The sequence below is a fragment of the Tursiops truncatus genome, chromosome 10 (genome assembly GCF_011762595.2).
Source record: "Tursiops truncatus isolate mTurTru1 chromosome 10, mTurTru1.mat.Y, whole genome shotgun sequence".
Taxonomy (NCBI): Eukaryota; Metazoa; Chordata; class Mammalia; order Artiodactyla; family Delphinidae; genus Tursiops; species Tursiops truncatus.
Window position 1 is genome coordinate 27,340,180 of NC_047043.1, and position 15,838 is coordinate 27,356,017.

General features: G+C 38.1%; 1 long non-coding RNA gene across 1 annotated transcript in view; it reads left to right on the forward strand.

The window, feature by feature from the left end:
• Positions 1-15,621, forward strand: part of LOC109552527 (uncharacterized) — a 366,036-nt gene extending 350,415 nt beyond the window's left edge. The window contains exons 12-15 of the long non-coding RNA XR_012334430.1: positions 3,994-4,103; positions 6,736-6,867; positions 7,101-7,159; positions 9,724-15,621. This is a non-coding gene — a long non-coding RNA (uncharacterized lncRNA). The remainder of the gene's footprint in view (positions 1-3,993; positions 4,104-6,735; positions 6,868-7,100; positions 7,160-9,723) is intronic.
• The last annotated feature ends 217 nt before the right edge of the window (positions 15,622-15,838 follow it).

Here is a 15,838-nt window from a genome sequence, read left to right on the forward strand (position 1 = left end):
TCAGCTAATTATGTCATTATGAATTCCCTTCATATTTGTGGAACATGTAATGCCTCTTTGTATGGAGCCATTTCTAATTATAAGGCACTTTTATACAAAAATTCAGAACGGGCTGATTGCTCATCTATTAGTTTGGAAGGTGCTCAGAAGCTGGGAAGTGAAACTGAGAGATAAGTATTATTAACAGATGACCAGCTTCAGATAAGGTACACAATTCAGCCCATACCAAACCCTAAGGGGTTTAGTCTTCTAAATGAACTTAGATGGAAGGAGGGATATGGAGAGACATTCTATCTTTAATATAGCAATTGTTCTTCATTAGTAAGGCTAGAAATATAATTCTCTTTGGTCATTGCTGAATTGAATCCTAGTTTTTCTTTTGCTACCCAGAGTGGGCAGTGATTGAAAAAGCACCTTCCACTATCAGCAGGAAGTATTTGAAGATGGTGGTGTTGGAAATGCATGATTTCTTAAAGGGAAGGAGTAAGTGATTTACAATTAAAAGATGTATGATAATTTCACCAAGTAAAAGGCAGACATGTTTGTTTACTTTTAAACCAAGTTAACAGTTTTACTATTTAGAAATATTTTTATATTTCATGGAATCTAGATGCTATTGACTTTAAGAGATTTCTAAGAAAAAAATGTTGCCATTTATAATTGTAAAATGCTTCCTGATTTTAGAGATGATAAAATGTGGAAGTATGTGAATTATAAAATATTGTATGAGTTACTAAATTACCAGGCCATGGATATTAACTTGGATATTACAGGGCACACACAAAAGGTGGTCTTGCTTTTCTGTTTATGTCTGATGCAGCCCATTCTATTATCTTCCAGGCATAATGCAAACACTCATTCCTCTTGCTTTAGTAATTAGAAAATATTAAGTGAAACACTTTTTTTTTCACTAAAAAATGCCTGTCCTCTCACTTTTTAATGAAACTCTAGGTCCCAAGGATATAATCTGATGGTAAATGAGGGAGAAAGCTATTATCAACTTACACATGCTTCACGTAGACTACTCTTCACAAAGCTATGAGAAGGTATATTGTGCCTTTCTGAGGGGGATAAATGCTCATGAGATCTACATGATCTCAGCTCACCATTTTTACAGCTCCTATATGTCCCTACACTAAGTGGAAGGTAGACAGAGATTTCAGGCATTCACAAAATTTTAGTGACCCTTGAGACCTGAACATTTGTATGAGTGAAAATTTTCCACTAAATCCAGATTTTCATGTAGTAGGCAAATGAGGTTGTAACAAAGTGTACTTAAAGGTTCACAGAGCTTGTTATGAGGGACAGGTTTTAATTAAGAAAAGCTCCAGAAGGTATGTCCCTTAAAGAGGGCAGATAAATACCAGAACTTTCCAGACTTTGATGCCTGTATCCGTTTTCTAGGGCTGCCATAACAAAGTGACACAGATTGGGTGATTTAAACTACAGAAATTAATTTTCTCATGATTCTGAAGGCTAGAAGTCCAAGATCAAAGTGTCAGCTGGGTTGGATCATTTTTAGGGATTCTTTGGTCTAGAGATGGTCGCCTTTTCTCTCTGTCGTCACATGGTCTTCCCTATGTGCTTCTGTCTTCTAATCTCCTCTTCCTAAAAGGATATGAGTCATATCCAATTAGGGCCCACATATATGGCCTCATTTTACCTTAATTAACTCTTTAAAGGCACTATGTCCAAATACAGTCACATTCTGAGGTAATGGGGATGAGGACTTCAATATATGAATGGCGGGGGGTGGGGGCGCGGAATTCCATCCACAACAAATCCCAAGGGATTTAGTTTTCTAAATGAATTTAGAAATTACACAGCTACTTACACAGCTACTTTGGGCCTGGCCTCTGATGTTATGAGTTCAAGTGATTGTGATGTCGGTCTATTTGATGTAACTTCTGAGTTTTTGAGCCCAAGTATTTTGGACTTAGAGATGGGGTAAAACAGAAGTGGATTTAATGCTCTGGGGGGCAATTTTAGGAATTCTCAGGTATTTTCCATATTAATCAAATAATAACACATATGGATATAGGATATATTATTCTACCCTGGTACCCAGACTGGCTGCTAAATTTACAACTGCATCAAGAGATTTGGTGGTAGCAATGTGGACACAGATGTAGAATCCTATCAATTCAATGTCACATAAATAAATGGTTTCTTCTTTTCCACTGAATATTCAATTCAGATGAAAGCAGCTGCCTAGTTGCTTGATTTCAAAAGAACACTTGTTCAATAAATTCATAGTGAAGAGAGCAAGGAAAATCTAAGTGAATGAATAATAAGATAAATGATGTGGTGCTCCAAAAATATTTCTTTAAATGTATGTTTAAAATTTCTCTTTTGGGATTTGAATGCTTAAACAGTGGTATAATACTTCATTTAATAAAAAACACGTAATAAGGGAGCTAGTAATTATTAGGACAACAAATTCCTGATTACCACCAGTCAGCTTTATGGAAGTCTACAGGAATTAAAGTTCTAAAGCATGAATACATTAGCAGCCATTTCACACTTTGTTAGACTGACTTCAAAATTCTGAAAGGCAATGTTGATATCGAAGATTTTCCTTGAAATACAATACTGCCTACCTTTCTGGGTTATTATTCCTCGATACCTTAAAGGCAGGACAGGTCTGCCATATTTATCCTATTCCGTCTGATTTTTTCAATACTCCAGAAAATTATGAGTGCCTAGAAAATAGAGCTGTCCTGCTTCATTTTTGCTCTAAATCTTAATTTACCTTACTATTTGTATCCCTGATGAAAGACTGCTCCTGTGTTTACTATTTTAGTTTCTGATACTTGAGTGCTTTTATTTAAATGAAATAACAATTGAAGGACAAAGAAATAACAACCTTTTTTAAAAACCTAGCTCTATAGCCTTATTTGATCATCAGGCTTTCCCACTACAGAGGCTTTATTATTCACAACTTAAAATCATACAATTACCTCGGCTATTAAAGAAAGGACATACTATAAAATAGAGGTGTTGGGGAGATTTCACTAAGAGGAAATTTCAAGGAGATACTACCACTCAGCTCAATAGAATGTAAATCCCAAGGACAATTGGGTTTTAAATATAAAATCATAACTCCAGTTGCAATCAGAGAATGTTATTACTAGAAGAGATTGATAAACCAATTTGCTACTTTAACAGATGAGAAAACTGAGGCCTAGAGAGATTGATGGCTTATTCAATTAAGAGACTTTGAGACTTTTATTGTAGGAAACTGCAAATTGTGAGTTTTTATAGGTACTCTTCTTTCACTTAAAAAAAATGCCTCCAGCTAATAGAAAAAAAATTTATTTCATTTGGATTAAAACTATCAAGATATTATTGGAGGCTGTGAATATGTGGTTCAATGTAGTTCAGATAAAAAGTATATGTAAAATATTAATTTAACAATTTCTTAATTACTCCTCTTTTAGACTGTTGTTTAAAAAAATCATTTGTAACTCTAATCTCTCAAAAGATATTAAGGACTGCTTTGTCCATTTATTTTTGGCCTGTGTCTTTGATGTAGTTTCCATGCAGTAAAATGGATTTACAATTCCTCCTATGTGAAACCATACAGATAAACTCAAAATCAGGATGCAAAAACATTGCTAGTGGCCTTCCCTGGTGGCGCAGTGGTTGAGAGTCCGCCTGCCAATGCAGGGGACACGGGTTCGTGCCCCGGTCCGGGAAGATCCCACATGCCGTGGAGCGGCTGTGCCCCTGAGCCATGGCCGCTGAGCCTGCGCGTCCGGAGCCTGTGCTCCGCAACGGGAGAGGTCACAGGGGTGAGAGGCCCGCATACCGCAAAAAAAAAAAAAAAAAAAAAAAATTGCTAGTAATTCTATTCTGTGGTATATTTTAATAGCTCATTTATCCTCTGCAATTGGATTAAGAGGGTATTTGTTCTGCTCTATAACTCAAGAAATACCCCCACACACACACTAAATCACCTGAAAATTCAATCCTAATTCTCTTTTCTGCCAGAACAAAGGGATATGGAATTGTTTTCCACACGTTTGGTGAGGGGAAGAAAAAGAACAAATGAATATGCAAAACAAGTGTGAATAAATGAACAAGATACATAAAAGTTATAGGTGAGTGAAGGGTATTAAATTAGATCAGCAGTCCACAACCTTTTAGGCACCAGGGATGGGTTTTGTGGACGACAATTTTTCCATGGATGGCGGGGGTGGGGGGTGGGGATGGTTCAGGTGGTAACGGGAGCCTTGGGGAGCCATGGGGAGGCGGGGGTGGGGGGGATGGTTCAGGTGGTAACGGGAGCCTTGGGGAGCGATGGGGAGGCGGGGGTGGGGGGGGATGGTTCAGGTGGCAACGGGAGCCTTGGGGAGCGATGGGGAGGCGGGGGTGGGGGGGGATGGTTCAGGTGGTAACGGGAGCCTTGGGGAGCGATGGGGAGAGGCAGATGAAGCTTCGCTTGCTCACCTCCTGTTGTGCAGCCAGGTTCCTAACAGCCCAAGGACTGGCACTGGTCCGTGGCACGGAGGGTTGGGGACCCCTGGATTAGAGGTTGTCATATGTAAAGCTCTTGTGTTTTTCCCAACTCTGAATCATTTAAAAGGTAGAACTTTTAATTGATGGAGATGAAACAATGGCCTGTATTAATGATAAAGCTCATACTTAATTACTAATTGCATCTTAAGCGCGTGGTCCCGATATGTTCTTGTTTCGAAATCCAAGAATTTTTCAGAATAAATGAACCAGATGCAGGTAACAATAGAGAACCTTGGGCTTCACAGTGTTGGGATACTGAGAGCCATGAGGGGACAGAGCTGGTCAGATGAAAACTGCTTGCTCTGTCTGGGCAGCTGGTTTCTAGAAATAAGGAAAGAGGAAGGGGTCTGATCTGCAGGTGCTAATTTCTATTCCCAAAGACACCACTGGAATTCACCAGAAAGAAGGAAGTGAGTGACCTGGGACAGGACAGAATCATAACTGGTTAAGATCTCTTGACACAGAAACAAGAAGCAGAGTTAGATTCCTTGTGAGAGAAAGAGAAAGCTAGTTGCAAGGAAAAGGCCTGTAACAAGTCCCAGTGAAACATATCCTGGGTTCCCACAGCATCAAACTCACAGCAAATTGTTGATTCAATTAAAGATTAACTATGACAAGATTTCATCACTATCTTTGATGTTATTCTCCTAATATGTTTTGTATTTTAGTAGACAATTGGTATGAACTGAGGAAACTTAAAATTTAGAAGGAGTTCAATTCTAAAGATGAAATGATTACAATCTTGCAAGTAGTACCAGCTCCCATAAAAAAAGGAAAATTTAAAAATGGAAAAAATTGAGGTATTAAAAATATATATATTAGAAAATAAATTCATCCATATTTCCAAACCCAACTGTATCACTAAGTATTATTTTGTATATTTCCAGTTCTTTCCTCTGAGAATATATAGTCTACATTCATTAAAATTTTGCAAATATACAGTTTATATTCATAAAAATTTTATATATGCATATATATAACCAACTAGAACTACAGACAGAGATATATTGTACATACAGATATAGAAATATATAGATACAGATTTTGTGTCTTCACCATTTCAAATTAAGCCTATATTCTATTCATACTTGATGTGTCTTAAAACCCTAATAAGGTATAGGCTATAATGACCAGGAAATATTTATTTTTAACTCAACATATACAGAAGCCTGTGCTACACAGTGATGTTGGCGATAACAAAAAACAGAAATCACAACTGTTGCTCCGAAAGAGTTTACAATTGGGGGGGGGTGGGAAACAAACATATATCTAAAAACAAAAACTCATATAGAAAGTAGGAGGTAGTTAATGTCAAATGAGAGGTAAAATAAGTGTAAAGAATTTACAAGGGGACTTCCCTGGTGGTCCAGTGGTTAAGACTCCACACTCCCAATTCAGGGGGCCAGAGTTCAATCCCTGGTCAGGGAACTAGATCCTGCATGCCGCAACTAAGACCCGGCGCAGCCAAATAAGTAAATACATAATTAAAAAAAAAAGAATTTAGAAGGAAATGGAAAATGTCCTGTAGATTAGGATGGTCTAGCAAGGCTTCATGGAAGAGTCAGGGCTTAAACTCAGTCCTGAAGGATTACTGTGGTTAATGTAAGTGGAGGGGCAGTAGAGGGAATCCAAATAAGAAATACTGATACAATAAAAGTACACAATAATTCTCTCTTTGTGGTAAACATTTAGTAGACCTGCTTGATTAGAAGAGGGAAGGAAGAGAGAGAGAGAATGTAATGAGGAACAACATATATGTTATATTCATCCATCCATCCATCCATCCATCTATCCATTCATCTATCCATCCATCTACCAAGCACATAGTTAGGGAGTTAGGTAAGGCGCAGAGCTAGGATTTGAACTAGGGTTGCTGTGCATTCAAGCTTATATCCTTTTTATAAGTATAAAATGTTTTCAATACATGTTTGCAAGAGCTGAGCTGTGGATGTAGAGATAGTTTCTTTATTACTCTTTTCCAAGAATTAACTTGATATGTTTAACAGATGTAGGTCAAGAAAGCAATGCTAAAGAAAGAAAAAAAGCTATGTGAGCAGACATGCGTTGGTATATGTATATGTGTTGAGTATGTGTACAAAAGAGAAGGTCATTCAGCCATTGTTAACCACATCCATGTCAAAAGAAGTAATGAATTATCTTCTTCAGCACTGTATTTGCTTTCTGATTTGTACAAGATCTCTTCTATTCCATTAGTCCTTTGAAGTGCTGCTCACCAAGGAGATTATAAGGTGGGAAGAAAGAGAGGATGAATGAACGCATGAGCAATCTTCATCATAAGGAGAAACAGCTCCGAGCACACTTCATGCTGAAAGCAGATGGGGGAAGGTAGACAGAAGCTGTACATGTGTTCAAATTTTCAGTATCATTGGTTTTATGTTTTGAAAGATCACAGAAGTACTCTGTGCCCAAGTATGGACATCTGTAGAATTACATAGGGACTGAGTAAGAGGATAATTAGACTATATGTAAATACCCAGTGTATAGTATTTAAAAGTTGATTGGGGGGAAAATGTCTCATCTTTGTATATAAAAAATAATGATGTATTTTTGTCTGTCAGAATCTACATGATGATTGAGATGTGCAGATGGATAGACTGCAGGAAGAAAAAAAGGGCAGGTAAGTACAGGTTTATTCATATATCACAGATTAAAATAAGAACAAGAAAGGCACACGTGTTAGATTCTGACTTAAATCATTAATGTGACTTAACAGTGCAGAGAATAGTACATGAGTTCTCTGTTTTAGATTTCTAAAATGTTCTATTTCTGCTATGATGAGTTGAAATCCTCCTATTCTACTCCCACAAAACAGTTATAATACATTAAACGATCATTTTAAAGGTGTTATCTGGGGAACAAAGGTGAAATTGAAAAAAAAAATCAAATCTCTCAACTCTGTTACTATTCCTAAAATAAAAGAAGTAGGACCAGCTCATATAAAAAAATAGATTCTTGTGGTAACCTACATACTCAGATTTCTTCATTCTCCTCTGCCATGTATTAAAAGAAAAATAAGAGGGCTTCCCTGGTGGCACAGTGGTTGCCTGCCAATGCAGGGGACATGGGTTCGTGCCCAGGTCCGGGAGGTTCCCACGTGCCGTGGAGCGGCTGGGCCCGTGAGCCATGGCCGCTGAGCCTGCGCGTCCGGAGCCTGTGCTCCGCAATGGGAGAGGCCACAGCAGTGAGAGGCCCGCGTGCAGCAAAAAGAAGGAAAAAAAAAAAAAATTAGAATCCTCATATGTATCTCCAACTTATGTTTTGTGTAAATCAGTTTTAGTGATACGTGGGATGGCCAGTCATTGTGATGTTATCAAGTTATACGATCTTTTGAGATTGGCAACTGACGGTCATGGAAAAGATAAGTAATTTCAAAATTGCTAAATAACAATATGAACATGATCAAAGAAAGCAAAGATGCAATTTACCTCACCACTGGTGATTTTATGAGGCACCATCCATAGTTAAACGAATTCACATTGATCCAAAGGCATTTTACTAGCACTCGGCAATGCTAGCAATTTAATGTAGCTCAAGATTCAATAAAAGGTAGACTTTATTCATCAAAAAAAAAATTTTTTTTTTTTGGAAGAGCACGAGGGCCGCGACCGGCTGAGACCCCTGGCCCACCCCCGCGCCGAGGGTGGCGGAGGACCCAGGCGCGGACATCAAAATGTTTTTAAAGGCTATTTTTTCTTTGCCTTCTTTCGTGGTTTAGTAGATTGGAACCTTTAAGGTATTCCAAAAGGGTTAACTACATTTATTTACAAGTGAGTTAATATCCGCTGATAAAATAATCTTCAGAAATGAATATTATATACTATTTTAGAACTCTGAAATAATAAATTATCTGGCAAATTTTTTGTTTCAAATAAGCCATCGGTATTAGATACAATTAAAATTAATACACTGAAGATTGGGTGAATTTTAAACAATATACTGTAGTTATTAGAGACAATCTTCTCAGCTTGTAGTTGACAGAAGAAACAGTACCATTGTCTCTGATTTTCTTGGGAAAGTCACTATTATATTTTAAGCCCTTCTTTGATATTTTACTAAAGCACAGCAAAAATCAAAGTTCTTTCTTCTTCAGACGGTTTGAAACAGAATCAAATCTTAAGGCATTTTGGGGGGATTTTTTAATCTGCTTTTTTGATTAGTTCTGCATTGATGTATTAAACTTAAGAATTAACGAGTATGAAATAACATTTTTGGGATATTTTTACAATCTAATTTTTCTCCTCTAAATCTTGATATAATTTGATGGTCTGACTAAACAAGTTGATGATTTCATACATCTATTTACAGTGTTTCCAAGATCCAAATTTATATCACAAGTTGGAACTCACAATGTTTTGTCTGCTGTTTTTGCTTGTCTAGTTTGGTTTTTAAGGCACCCTCACCCTCTGGCTCGTGTTTCCTGTTATTTAAGGTCACCTTTAGTTCCTCTTTGATTTGAAAGATTTTGCTTCTGTGTTCTCTTAAGGGAGAATGTTTATAATGGTTTGTGTGCCCACACTCCATCATGGAGAATAGGCAGTTTTGAGAAATCATGCTATACGTATCTTTGGCTTTCCCAATGACTTCCATTTTGGAAAGAACAAAAAAGACTCCGTGCTTTCACTCTTTCAATTTTTTTTTTTTTTTTTTTTTTTTTGCGGTACACGGGCCTCTCATTGTTGTGGCGTCTCCCGTTGTGGAGCACAGGCTCCAGACGCGCAGGCTCAGTGGCCATGGCTCACAGGCTCAGCAGCTCCGCGGCATGTGGGATCTTCCCGGACCGGGGCACGAACCCATGTCCCCTGCATCGGCAGGCGGACTCTCAACCACTGCGCCACCAGGGAAGCCCATCTTTCAATTTTTTTAATTAAAAAATATTTGACATACAAGATTTAAATTTAAGGTATACAACATGTTAATTTGATGCATTTATATATTGTAATATCATTGCCATTGTGTAATAATTAACTCCTCTATCATGTTACATAATTACTTTCTTCTTAGTGGTTGAATAATTAAGTTCTAGTTGATAATTATAGTATAATATTGTTGTCTATATTCACTATACTGTGCATTAGACCTCTAGGGCTTATTTACTACTCCTTACAAATTCGTACCCTTAAACATCTGTCCTGTTCCCTCACCCCGTCCTCTGGTGACCACCATTTTACTCTGCATTTACAGATGTGACCTTCTCAGATTCTACATGTAAGTGATACCATACAGTACTTGTCCTTCTCTGAGAAAGACTTATCTCAAGACTCTGCTTTCTGAAGATCAATGCTTTCAGAAAGACTGAAATGCCTTCACATCAGAGGGGGAAATATCAAAAGAATTTCCCCATCTTTTAGTATAAATTAATGAGAAATTCAAAATTTTTCTTTCCACTTGAAGCCTCCCTTCACCTCTGCTTCTGAATATTATACATTTTTTCCTCTGTAAGAGACTTTTTCTTTCCCAGAGCCTTTCTGATATGGGGGAGTTAATATTTCATCATATAATTATAAATGTCTGCCTTGGCAGAAACTTTTCTGTCTGTTGTTAACACGACTCTTGGGGTAGCCTCTTCAGATAAGGCTTTCTAGCGAGTGGACAGCAGCTTTTAACATGGACATGGCACACAATGATGGGATATAAATGTATAAGCACCATTCAAATTAAAGTTCTTATCAGATAAAATTGGACTTGCAGGGGGAAAATGTATTTCGTTTTTGAGTTTATGCAGTACTCTTATTATCCCAAGTGCGTTTATGTATAATAAGACTTAGGGAATCTTTCTATATGTCATACTGCTATTCTGCAGGGAAAGAAATAATTACAAACATGTTCCTTCACAATAAGAAAGTGCAAATAAATTTCCAAATGTGTTTCAAAATCAAGAGTAATTCCAGATTTTATGGTGTTAATAGCATAGTGGTAAAAAACCCTCAAATATCCCTGGTTTAAATTCCTAACAGTCCATGTAATTGCTTTGTGATCATGAGCAAGATCGTTAGCTGTAATTTTCCTGTTCCTCATTTTAAGATGGAGATAATACTAGTACACTTGTCCTAGGGTTGTGGTGAGGATTAAAGAAGAGATGGCATAACACAGGGATTAGCTATTATTATCTATTATTGTCATTAATTCAGGTCTATACTTTCATAATAGATTAAAATAATTACTGTTTCTACTTTCACACTCCTTAACACACTGTCAAATCTCTTTCTTCCTACGGCTCTTTTCATTTCATGAAAACTGCTTTATTCCAGTTCAGTAACGACTTGCCATTTGCTGAATAACTGAGCGTTTTTTAGACCTGATCCTCCACTCACCGAAGCTTTTGACACTTCACCGGTGCTTCTGTCTCGATACTCTTTCCTATTTTGCCTCCTCAACTGGTTAGAGAACACAGAGGAATCTCAAAGTGTGAGCGTCCTCTCTTCCTGCCTAGCTACTAAGGAACTCTCTTGTTTTAAGGATGTGCCCCGTGCTCTGTGCCCTACATGCCGTTAACACCTATGCCCTTCTTTCCAGACTACGTGAGTTGACTTTTCCAGTATGAGTTTTCCAAAGGTAAAGGCAGCAAATTTATATATTTGCTCCTTAAAAGGATGAGATGTGATTACCCGTCAAAACCGAGACATTATTTGAATGAAAAGCTATGCTTGTAACAACAAGCATACGGTTGTAGGTCCTAGCTGTAGTTTGATAGATTATCTATGCTCCCTTAGTGCTTTATCATATGTCACTGGGGTCCAGATACTTTGCATATGGACTTTGGCCTTAAGAAGTAAGCCCAAAAAATGCAGCATGGCTGGGAATCTGTAGGTGAGGTAAGGAGCTTTAATATGGTCCCTGGTGACTTTTTTATTGGAAGTCAGGTATAATTGCCTCTCCCATTAGGAACAGGTGATTAAGAGACAGAAGAACATTAAAACATGAAGCATCAAGAAAAGTCTGGCTATTGTTGCTGCTATTTTAACACAAACAGGCAAGAGAGGTACCAACTAAAGAACTGTAAGTATTTCAACAGCAAGACAAGATCTACGTTAATGGTTCTCAAATTGTAATGCACTTAAGAATCATCTGGGTTGTTTATCAGAACTACAGAGCCTCGATCTCCACATATTTGGGGAAGTTTTTAGAGGATACCTTATATGTGCTCTCAGAGAAATCCCCTCTGCTGAGTGCTGGTGCTCTCCTGCCGAGACCACCAGGCATCTGATGTGCCCCCGGGAGTCCACTCTGTCGCTGGGTATCCGGGCTACACCTGGACTCTATTTCTTCTCTCAGAAGATGCTTCTCTGACAGAGCACTGTTTCCCAAGGGCCAATAAAAAGCCAAGTACCAACATCCCTGAGATTTTAGAACACTCCTGCCTTCCCTGTGGTTCCCTCTGCAATGGAGTCCGGTGTTACAATGCTCTGCACAGAACAGGGAATGCACTGCGGCCTTATCAATCCCCTGCCTGTTGACTCATCACCCATATTCTTGCAGGAAACTTAACTCTCTTCTCCCTTTCCCCCCCCATACATATCAGGCAGCAAATACATATCTTAGTGGTGACTGGCTGCTTATATACTGTCCTGTTTGAGGCCCGTTGCAGACACCGCAATGACATTTTCGTCTGAATTTTTACAGTGGTCTTTTTGCTAACATCTCTGCTTCCTGTCTCATTCCTTCTGGTTTATTCCTTCCTCAGTTAGAGTTGTCTTTCTCTAATTCAAATCTCATATCATTCTTTGGCTTAAGATCCCTCAGTGAGTCCCTGTTGCTTTCAGGATAATAGCTAATTCAACACAACCGGTATTCTGTTACTCGTTCAGCCTCAGTTCCCCCTGCTTCCCTCCACATCTCATGCCTGCCTTCCAGACATTTTCTCTCATTGTCTGTCTTTGCAGAAATTAGCATGGGCAACTACTTTTCTCCATTTACTGGTTACAAGCCTTTTTAACCCAATAATACTATAAAGTTCTTTTGATCAGGGGCCATTTCTTATTTTTTATATTTCCATGTTCCCTAGCAGCAGACTTTAAATACAATTGCTAAGGTAAAATAGGAAGGCAGGTATGAAGGAAAAAATAGGAAGGAAGGAAAGAAAGAAAGAAGGAAAAAAGGAAGGAAGTTTGTTATACATGTCTAGAGACTAATATCTAGATATATGGGTTTACCATTCTCATATATTAATACTTTGTTTTTCTAATGTGTTTCTACTATAGAAACAAAACTAACAGAGAAAGTAATAAGCTATTTCTTCTTGGCTCTCATTGCCCAGCACTATGTCCACTCCTTTCCTCCCAGGCACACAGCCTTAATGTGGCCATCAATCCATGCTGCTGGTTATTAAATGGGAATCAACAGAATGCCTTCAATCATTTATATCGATGAGCAGGGAAGGGGGTCAGAGTGATAGAGAAATAGTCCCAAACCGAGGAAGGCAAGAAGAGAAAATCCATGGCAGAAGCAAGTGAAAATCCTTAAGTCAGGGAGTTTTAAAAATTGACCTCCCTCACAGTTGCCTTGCTGTTCTCAAATAACACTTGAACACACATCAGAAACGTTAGCCAGGCCAGGAAGCAACAGCCCACTTCTTTTGAGTTCTCAAGGGTATGATGAATATCAATTGAAGATAATGCATTTCACTTCTATTGCTTTTCATAGGTTATCACTCAACATCTAATCATTAAGGAAGTACAGAAAGACATTCTTTTTCTTGAATTTTTTTCTTGAAATAAAGTTTATGTACAATATTATATAAGCTACAGGTGTACAACATAAGTACTATATAGTGATTCACAATTTTTAAGGGTTACACTCCAATTATAGTTATTATAAAATATTGGCTGTATTCTCAGCTTTGTACAGTATATCCTTGTAGCTTATTTTATACATAATAGTTTGTATCTCTATACATAATAGTTTGTATCCAGAAAGACATCCTGCATGCCTGTTATTTATCCATGCATAGTCTTTCAGGCAAGGTCCACATTTTACATTCTTCTCTCTGAAGCTGGAGCTACATTTCACAGATTTTTTTTGTCAGGTAGAGTTTTGTTCAGTTCTAGGAAGAGTGGGCTTTAGTAGGCGAGTGGATGGCAAAAGGAGAGAAGATACCACCTTCCTACTTTCTTGCTGTTCCCAGTATTATCACACCAACTGTGTCTCTGTCCCAACACCAGCAGTTGGTCACAGACTCCAGCTTCTTTTACCACTCCTGGAGCCAAGCCCATCAGATGTCACCACAGGGTGTTGCAGCGGCTGGCTAATGCTCTCTCCTTTGTGGTTTGAAATCACCTTACATGACCTCTCTAAATTTCTGAAACCAAATCCTTTCCATTTTGTTTTCCTAGCTGCAGAGTATGAAATGTTTTCTACCCCAAAGATATTTCTCTTGGCTACCTCAGCATTCACTTTTCCTTCTTCACCCTCCTACCCCATGATAATAGGTTCCTAATATCCTGGAATGAATCTACTGTCTTGAAATATCTAGTGCCAGTTTGTTTTCCTGAGTGTACTCTCATCCCTTAGGACTCTAGATTCTGTTTTCAGTCTTCTATTAATTCAGAGGTCATACTATTTCTACATTGACTAACATCAAACTTACAGCCATGTGTCTGGAGTCCAGGAAAGACATCCTTTTAGGGCTTCCGTGGTGGCGCAGTGGTTAAGAATCCACCTGCCAACGCAGGGGACACGGGTTCTAGCCCTGCTCCGGGAAAATCCCACATGCTGTGGAGCAACTAAGCACGTGCGCCACAACTACTGAGCCTATGCTCTAGAGCCCGCGAGCCACAACTACTGAAGCCCGCATGCCTAGAGCCCGTGCTCCACAACAAGAGAAGCCACTGCAATGAGAAGCGCGTGCACCACAACGAAGAGTAGCCCGGGCTTGCCACAACTAGAGAAAGCCCATGTGCAACAACAAAGACCCAATGCAGCCGAAAATAAATAAAATAAAATAAATTTTTAAAAAAATCCTTTTATTTTTACCTTTCTCACTTCTACTCAGCCTCATTTCTTCCCATACCATAAAACAGGCCTTACCTTACAAATACTATTACAGTATGTGTTCTGCACATCCGACGCTTCTGCAAACTTATTCTAATCTAGATGTCTTTTTTACACTGTTCTCCAATATCTTCCTTCTGCCTATTCAAGACACCTACCTCAAAGCCCTATACCAGCCTCTCTAACAGTGAGTAGCAGCCTCTACTACTGCAGCTTATAATATTCAATTTTTTTGTAAGCTATTACAGGTCTACCTTACCTTATATAATCATGATGACGGTGATGATGATTTCCTGTTTGTCAATCTTGATTTCTGAATTAAAAGTTATGTAAAGACAGAGACTATATCCTTAATTTCTTTCCATTGCCCATTTTATATATTATATAGTCAGTTGCACAGAGATTCTCTTTATACACAGATGGTCTAATTTCATCCAGCAGCTAAGCAAGTAACCATAGTTTATCTTTTCTTCTCAATGTAGGTTATTCTTGATGTTCTATTTCCAGTGTACCAAGGCTTGCCATCCAGTATGGGTAGAAAGATGTTGTTCTTAACGATGATAAAGTGTTTTAGCCTTAGCCCATGTAAAGTCTTTCTGGCAGGTTTATTACTGCTTTAATTTTTTAAAGTGTCCTTGTGAAATCACAGCCTTGACACAAGCTTGGGTAATTGAAATTCCTGTAACTTTTGGTGCCATGAAAAAAGTCCCATGACTGGAATATCCTAATATGATTTTTACTCCCTCCACGAGAAAAGAGCCCTGTTTGCTAGTGAAAAGCAGTGGGAAAATTATTCAGTCTTTGCTTTAATTCTGATCTCCACATTTTATCCCTCTACAGCAGTTCTCCACATTTTCTTCTGCATCAGGTCATTCATTAGGTGAGATACAGTAGCTGAATGTGAGGAACTGCCACTTAAAAATAAAACTGCAGGAATGCTTCCTTCTTGAAGGTGCGTTATATTGAGGAAAACAGTTCAAAAGCAAAGTTTGCCATCTATCTTTAAATAACACTGTAAATAAAAGATGATATTCTAACTTGCCTTTATTGGATACTTTTTCTTAGCAAATACAAAAACTTAAGAAAGTAAAACAGAATATTCTATATTGCTTTTTTTCTAAGTGAAAAACTGTTAAAAAACAAACTTCTTATATTTGAGTGTGAATGGTAATAAAACGTGAAATATGTCATAGGCCTTCACTCTCTTATATGTTACTAAAGAAGAAGAAGGAGGAGGAGGAATAATCTGTCAAACCAAAACTTCTACTCTTAGATTCAGCAGTAAGTTACAGGGCACAAATTGAGGTGG